An 8157-nucleotide genomic window follows, 5' to 3' on the forward strand; every position below is an offset into this window, starting at 1 on the left:
AAGCCATGTTTTTTGCTGTGGGAGTCAAAACCTGAAAAGGTAATTAGGTAAAGATAGCATCTCAAACTTCAAATTAAACACGGATATAAGCTACACCTAGGGTGGGCTGTTCTGTTTACTTGCTATTTATTTTTCTCACTGTGGGCATCACAATGGCCTAGATCAGTGATGGCAAACCTTTTGAGCTTGGTGTGTCAGCATTTTGAAAAACCCTAACTTAACTCTGGTGCCGTGTCACATATAGAAATTGTTTGATATTTGCAACCATAGTAAGAAAAAGATTTATATTTTTGATATTTATTTTATATATTTAAATGCCATTTAACAAATAAAAATCAACCAAAAAAATGAGTTCTCATGTCACCTCTGACACGCGTGTCATAGGTTCACCATCACTGGCCTAGATGAAGAGTAATCTACAAATGCATGTGAACTGGGCTTCCAGACCTGAGAAGCCTTATGAGGAAAATAATATATTGCAGTGGGCCACAGGGCTAAGAATTCATGCTCCCTTAAGGCAATTATAATGGCAAGTTGACAGTCTGACAGACTTGCAGTAATATCATCATGACTAGATTGAGGCTATTGTGATTGCTTTTTAAATAGACATGCTGCTGAAATGAACCCTGACAGCCTCATCAAATGCAGTGGAAATAGGTGCCTTTCTATAGAAGCATCGATTCAGATGTTAGGGCACCTTATCCTGAAAATAATATCAAGTCTGCAGATCTCCAGTTACATGGAAGGGGCTGCTCCCCCTTTTCTTGCTCCAGGTGAAAATGCATACAGATGTCTATCAAACACCCCACTTGAAGGAGAAAGAGAATGGACAAGGGCCCCGAGGGAGCGAAGCGGGTTAAGTGAAGGGAAAGACTAAAGCAGAGAATTAGAAATGTTCAGGTCCTTGGTTCTGAAACGGCTCTGCTTCTCGTTCACCATGAAACCTTGAACAAGTGATTTAATCTTTGTGAGGCTCCAAATAAGGGGTCAGGGAAGATCATATCTAAAGTCCCTTCTAGCACAAACATTTTCTTGTTCTAATCTGAGAAGCTGCAAAGGTCGATGAGCAATACTTTCCACACACAGAGATACTCATTGATTCCACCCTTTGCAGGCCTGAGACCAGCTTCAGGTCCCCTCTTTCTCTCTCAGCTCTCCTCTCCCTCATTCTGAGTCCCTACGTGCCCCGTGCCCAGGCATCTAGTGTTCTCATGCTGCCCTGACACCCCCACCCAGACCTCCAGCAGCAGACATTTCTAAGAGTTGACTCCTAGAAATAATAACATTCAAATTGTATCCCCTGCACAGTACCCAAAATAATGTTTAATTCATAACTGGCTTTTAATAAATATTGCCTGTGTAAATTTGTTGGTGACTAACAAATTATGTTTGCTTCATATATTAGAGTGTACAAAGGACTTACACATATCACTTTATTCTTACAGGAGCCCTGTGAAAATGCTAATTACTATACCTATTTAATTGATGAGAGGTTGAGGCTCAGGGACATGTCTAAAGTCATACTAAAAAGTTGCACAATAGAGACTTGAGCCCAGATCTCTTAACATCAGATCCTGCTTCATTCTAGACTATAGAATTGCTGCTGCATCTGCCCAACAGTGTTAGATCCTGTAATTTACAGAGTTTTAAATTAACTCATTCAGCTCAGGTTCACACCTTGCCTTACCTGTTCCATTTCTAGGGAAGTGAGTACAGGATAGACAGTCTCATGGAAGCCTGGATGTCTTACCACCACCCCCGATTCTCCCACATTATACTTCTGCCTAGACTCAATATTGCCAGTAGAAATGAGAACTTTTCCTTAGGGCCCAGTCAAAGTTATTGGAAAAGATCAGTGTTTTTTAGGGAGATATGAAATGAGAGTTTGACTGTCCTAATGGACCTTTTACTCTCCATTTGCAGACAAAGGAAAAAGCATGAGGATGTCTTGTGTACAAGATGCGAGCCATTGAGAGAGGCTACACAGGGTTTTCTCAGAGCCTGTTAGCAAGACCACCTAATGCAGCTGTTCTGCTAGGGTTTTGTCACAAATGCTTAAGTGTGGAGGAAGAAGCTGTACACTATCAACCAGAAGAGAGATGCTTTTGGGCATGTATAAAAGTGCAAACAGAGATCTCAGTATTCAGAACATCTGTCTGGGGTAGACCCAGCAAGGCCCCTAGAAGAGAAAGTATCAGCTTTATCACATTCCAGGCCCAGAAAATGTCAAAATCTATTCACAACAGTGCAAATCAATGAAGACTTCTCCCACAACCCTTTACTCTTTACTCTCCTCTCCCAACTTGGGAAAAAGTACAGGAGAGCAAAAACCATGGTTATCAAGCCAAAACAAAAAGACTAAATAATGGAGAACTTAGAAATCACAAAGAAACTGACCACAGCATGCAGCCTCCTTGAGCTGGAGGAGCGGAGAAGACTTGCTCTAAATAGATTTTGGATTATTCTGTGGCACCGACCATTTCAGTTGCTGAATGGGACTTGAGGGAAAACAGAAGTAAAGATATTTTCAATCCCCTGGAAGTAACCAGAAAAGTCTTGAAACCTATGCGATTCCAAGGTTGAAAGAATTAGCCCCACAGAACAGGTTTGAATGGGCAATAGGCAAAATACTTTTTATTTTGTTCTGCCCTAAGAGTTCTGTTGTTTACACACACAAACATGTGTTGGAGCCATGATTATGTTTCTCTTGGTGCCACAGTATTCATGAAAGAATTCAGATGCATACATTGCCTGCCTTTTATCACCAATCCCACCCTCAGACAGGTGCTCAATAAATTTTGCTGAATAAATGAATTTAACTGTGGGTAAGCACCTAACTGTGATCATCTATCAATAAATGGAACTAGCTGATGAGAAGGCCCGGTGATAAGTGCTTTGTCCACCAGTGATTAACTGAACTTTGGTATCACATTCTTTCTCCTGAGGAATTTTAGGAAGAGGTAGAAAGCTGTTGACAAAGAAAGAAGTCATCAAAGTAGAGGCCACAAGGCAGCAAAAAAAAGGGGGGGGAGCAAAAGCCAGGAGGTAGAGAGCATTCACAGAAGCCATGATAATGTACTCTGTCACCATATAGGGAACCACTAGAATAGTGACTAGGAATTAACCAATTCTGAGAACACCTGGAGTTGCTACCGAAGAGTCCACAGAGCTGCTGGGAAGTTAGTGTCGTGGGAAACCATAAAGTCAGTCCTGTTTTGGTCATAATTCATGGCACCCATTCTAACTCACTCAGGGAGCCATCCTGACAGAGGAGGGAGCACTCCCCAATCAGAAAGCCAGCCAGGGAACTGAAGCTGCTGGACACATTCATTCTCTCAGTGACATACTCCATGAGGGTTCCATGGAGTCCAATCTCCATGAGGGTTCACAATAACCCTGACTGCCTGTTTCTCCATGTCCTCAGAAGCCCTGAGCCCAAAGAGCCTCGTGTGTGTGTGTGTGTGTGTGTGTGTGAGAGAGAGAGAGAGAGAGAGAGAGAGAGAGAGAGAGATTAACTAAACTATTACAAAACACACCATGCAGTTATTAGCATCAGACTGGTTGACTCATTGTTCCCTACATACCTGATGTCTATTCCTATCCCAGAACTTTGACTCATTTTCTCCTGTCAGCCTAAGAGGTCCTCCTACATCTTTTGGGGTAAACAACCCAAAACCAACCCACTCCCCAAGACCCAGCTGATGCTCCAACCTCCTACATGAGGCCTTTGCTGACCATGCCAGTTGGCAGTGGTCAGGTATGCCTCCCTTTTCATTTTGTGTTTTAAAACAACAGCAGTTAAGAGCAGACCCCAAAATCAAAGCCAACAGGCATTGGGGGATGGGGTAAGCATTCCCCAAGGATGTTTCTGCATAGTTCTCAACTCACTGTCAAGAAAGCACCCTCAGAGGGGTTGAAGCCATTCCCATAGGGACCTTGTCTGGGAGGTGGGGTGATATCTCACCAGGGAGAGAAGGCAGCAAAAAAGAGGAATAGCAAAAGCCAGGAGGTAGAGAGCACTCAAAGAAGCTGTGATATTGTAGTCTGTCACCATACAAATGCCCAGAGCAAGGAAGTCATTTCCTGCATCTCAGTTCTCTGCCTTCTATGTTACTTCTATTGCTGATAAAGTTTTGGCTATAAAATACATCGCTGTATACAAATAATTTGGTAGGGAAGAGTGGGGCAGGCCAGCAACAGAAACACAAGCTAGCTATAATAATATTCCCAATAAGCCCACTCTGTTATTGCCTCCCAATAGTCATCAGCTCCCCGACACACACAGGTTCTGTTAACAGAACACTGATTTTGTTCCAGAATCACTCAGACAGCAATATATCCAGGGAAAGTGGACCCTTCCTTAGAAGATGTAGAGAGAGTCAGCTAAGCCAGAGTGAATAAACTTTTCTGTAAATGGCCAGAGGGTACATACTTTAGGCTTTGTGGGCTATGTGGTTTCAGTCAGAACCTCTCACCTCTGCCATTGTGACAGAAAAGAAATAATAGACAATATGTAAATAAATGAATGTAACTGTGTTCCAAGAATAGTTTACTTAACTTTACTTATGGACACTGAAAAAAAAGACATCATTAGAATGCATTCACTTCATTAACTGAAGTGGTTTTTTGGCCAGCCTCTAGCTGAAAAGTTCAGAATAAAAGATTCTTTATAAAAAATTTTTGCCAAGTACCAGGCACTGTGTGAGGTGATCTACGTGTATTACTTCACTTATTCCTCAGAACAATTCTCTGAGGACAGCATAATTGCCCCATCTTAATAAGGACACTAAGATTTGCAAAGTTAGATATCTTGCCCAGAATCTTAAAAAAGAGCTGTTTCATTCCAACTTCTATGCTCTTTATCACTATACAGGTATGCAAAACAGGAGCACGTATGAGCAAGTGGGTTCTGGAGTCAGACTGGCCAGTTCACATCCCAGCTTCACCACTACATGGTGCATAACCCTGGACAAGTCATTTTGACCCTCTGTGCCTTGGTCCCCTCATTTCTAGAATTAGGACAATAATAGTGACAACCTCAGGGGGGATTTAGAGGAGTTGTGAGAAGTGAATGAGATAATACGTGAAAAACACTTAGAAGACCACTTAATGTATAATAGGTGCCCACTAACATTTCAGTATTGCAATTATACTAATGAATTCCAACAAAAACCATTTTGATACTGCTGTTATAGGAAAAATAATTTTATCTGATCACCAAAGGCGGGGATCCAACTTAAACATGGACAAGCTATATATTTATATATATGCTATAAAATCAAAGTAAGAGCATGATTTGCAAAATAATAAAATTAACAATGTCAATTTTATGTGATAACAATATTAGGAAACTGAAACTAAACAGCCACTCATATAAATGTGTAATACAAATTCTTTTGAGTTTAATCATGGTTAGATTATCATGTATGATGAGGACTCAATCCATCCATTGCTTTTCTCTATTGAAATTATCAAAGAAGAATCAGTTATGTGTCTTCATGTGTTTGATCTTCATGTGTCATCAATGTTTACAGGCATCTGAGCTCCTTTCTTACAACATATGAAAAATTAATTCCATTGGTGCCAACATAGTCAGGAACAATGTGCACCATAAGCTCTGGATTTCAACAATATCCAATAGAACTTTCTTCAATGATAAAAGGTTATCTATGCAGTACAAAATGGTAGCCAATAGCCACATATGACTATTGCACACTGGAAATTGAGAAGCTAAATGTAAATGTGTTTCATGTTAATTACCTTATTTTAAATTTAAGCAATCACATGTGTCTACATAAGAAAAGTCAAAAGAACTGCAGATGTTTGGCTGGGAGAAGAGAATGAAAAGAGAAGCTTGGGTCCTGTGGACAAATATTTAAAGGCCACAATTATGTGAAAGAGGAATTACACTTATTTAATATACTTGTTTCAATTAGTTGGAAGTTAGAAAAAACAGAACAGTGGCACAAACAAAAATTATAGCAACTGTAATTAATTAAGAAAGATATGTGAATTATATCTCAACTGAAACCAAAAAAAGACTCTTCTAGCTATCATGTTGTCTAAGGGAAGAGAGAAACGTAGTACATCAAATACAGCATCTCATCCACTTCCTTCCCAACCTCACTTAATTTTCTTAAAAATATATTACTTAAAAGGACAAAGTGAACAAGAAGAGAGAAATCAAAAATGAGAGATGTTAACAAAATTTTGGCTAGAAAGCAGTTAAAGAAGACTTTGCCCAGTGAAGAGATAAATTCTTAATCTGAGGCCTATTTGTTCCATAGAATCTCAGAAATAAGCAAAATATCCTAGAGGGCAACAGTGTAAAATGGAGCTGATAATGGGGTTATAGGCTGAAACTTTTTAGAGGCATCAGTCAGACCTTCTGGTGCTACCTTCTCCGTTTAGCTAAGACATTGCTGAGTCTAGTACCCACCTGAAGACAAGGGATTTGTTCCGTTGAGAAGATCTGGACTCAAGGTCCTTCAATGGAGAGTGGAGTTAGGTCATTATATCAAAAGGTGAAAGATTGAGTCAAAGTCTATATATTGAATGGGGAGACCTCCTCCTCCACCCTAGTCAACTTCTCTCACTTTGTTTACAGAATAATTATTTCTCCCAGAGCTGGAGACTCTAGGATTTCTTTCTGAGGAGACTGGTCAGCCCAAGAATAAAGGCCAATAGATCCAACCATAATTTTAGTGTCTTCCTCCAAAATGTAAACAGATAACTAAGAATCACCAAGCACTTGAAGAAAAGCTCTATCTAAACTAAAAGACAGAAACTAAAATAATGGGGTCGGGGGAAACTGAGAGAAACAAAGACAATAGAGAAAATATAGAGAATGGGAGAAAACTAAATAACAATAATTATAACTTTCAGAGACACAAATTATAATTTTCCATATTAGATCTGTGGAAAGACCTGGGTTCTATTAAAAATTAAAGAAGAAAAAATTATTTGGGAAATTCAAAAATAGATGAGAAATTTTTTTAAAAAAAATAGTTTAGAAAATAGTGGTAAAGGAACTTCTCAGAAAATCGATCAAAAGGAGAGCTAGAAAATGTTAGAAAAAAAAATTAAACTTTCAGTCCTGAGGTTCAATGTCTACATAATTGGAATTTTAAAAAGGGTTTTAAATAGGTATTTGAACAAACTATTTTGATACCCAGTAAAATAAATCTTTTAAAAAGATCCCCATACAAACACATAATAAAGAAATTTTAGGATTCTAGTAACTTGAAATGAGAGAGAGATCCAAAAACCTTCCATAGAAAATAAAAGAGGCCACATTCAGTGGATGGGGAACAGAATGATATGCAACTATTCATAGTAACACTGAAAGCTGTAAGACAATGGGACATGTCTTCAAAACCCTGAGAGAAAACAAATTTGAACATAAAATTCCATCACTGACCAAAACTATTATTCAAGTGGTAGGATACAACAAAGACATTGTCACCAAAGAATGGTGTGTGGGGAAAAGAGAGCTTACACGGGGTCGGGAGAGGGACACTTAAGAAAAAGACAAAAAAGACAAAGACAGGAACTTGGGAACAGAGGACTCAACTGAAGAGTGAATGAAGCAAAAGAAGTTTCCAGAATAATTATAAAAAGAAGTTTCAAGACAGTAGCTATGTTTTAGTGTGGCCCTGAAGAGCAACCAGTTCAAACAATAGCAGGATTACAGAGGAGGTTCTCCCAAGTTCTCCCAAGGGGAAGGGGGGAGGAACATACAGAGGGGAATATCTGGTGTGTGTAAATGTATTATAAGAGATTTCAGTTCTGTCTGAAATTTGAGGATGAATTAGTAATAGATACACAGAAAACCAAGCTTATTAATAAACAAGGTAATTATTAATTCTAGATAAAATAAAAATTTATTCAAAAATGCAAAGATAATAATCAATAATATTGTAATGACTATGTATGGTACCGGGTGGGTATAAGACATATCAGGGGATGACATCTAAATTCTATAAAAGTCTAACCATGGCCCTGGATGATGTAGTTCAGTTGGTTGAGCATCATCCCATGCACCAAGAGGTCACCAGTTCAATTCCCAGTCAGGGCACATGCCTGGGTTTCGGGCTCAATCCCCAGTAGGGGCATTCAGGAGGCAGTCAATTTATGTTTCTCTCTCCTTCTCTCTAA

The sequence above is a fragment of the Myotis davidii genome, unplaced genomic scaffold (genome assembly GCF_000327345.1).
Source record: "Myotis davidii unplaced genomic scaffold, ASM32734v1 scaffold544, whole genome shotgun sequence".
Lineage (NCBI taxonomy): Eukaryota > Metazoa > Chordata > Mammalia > Chiroptera > Vespertilionidae > Myotis > Myotis davidii.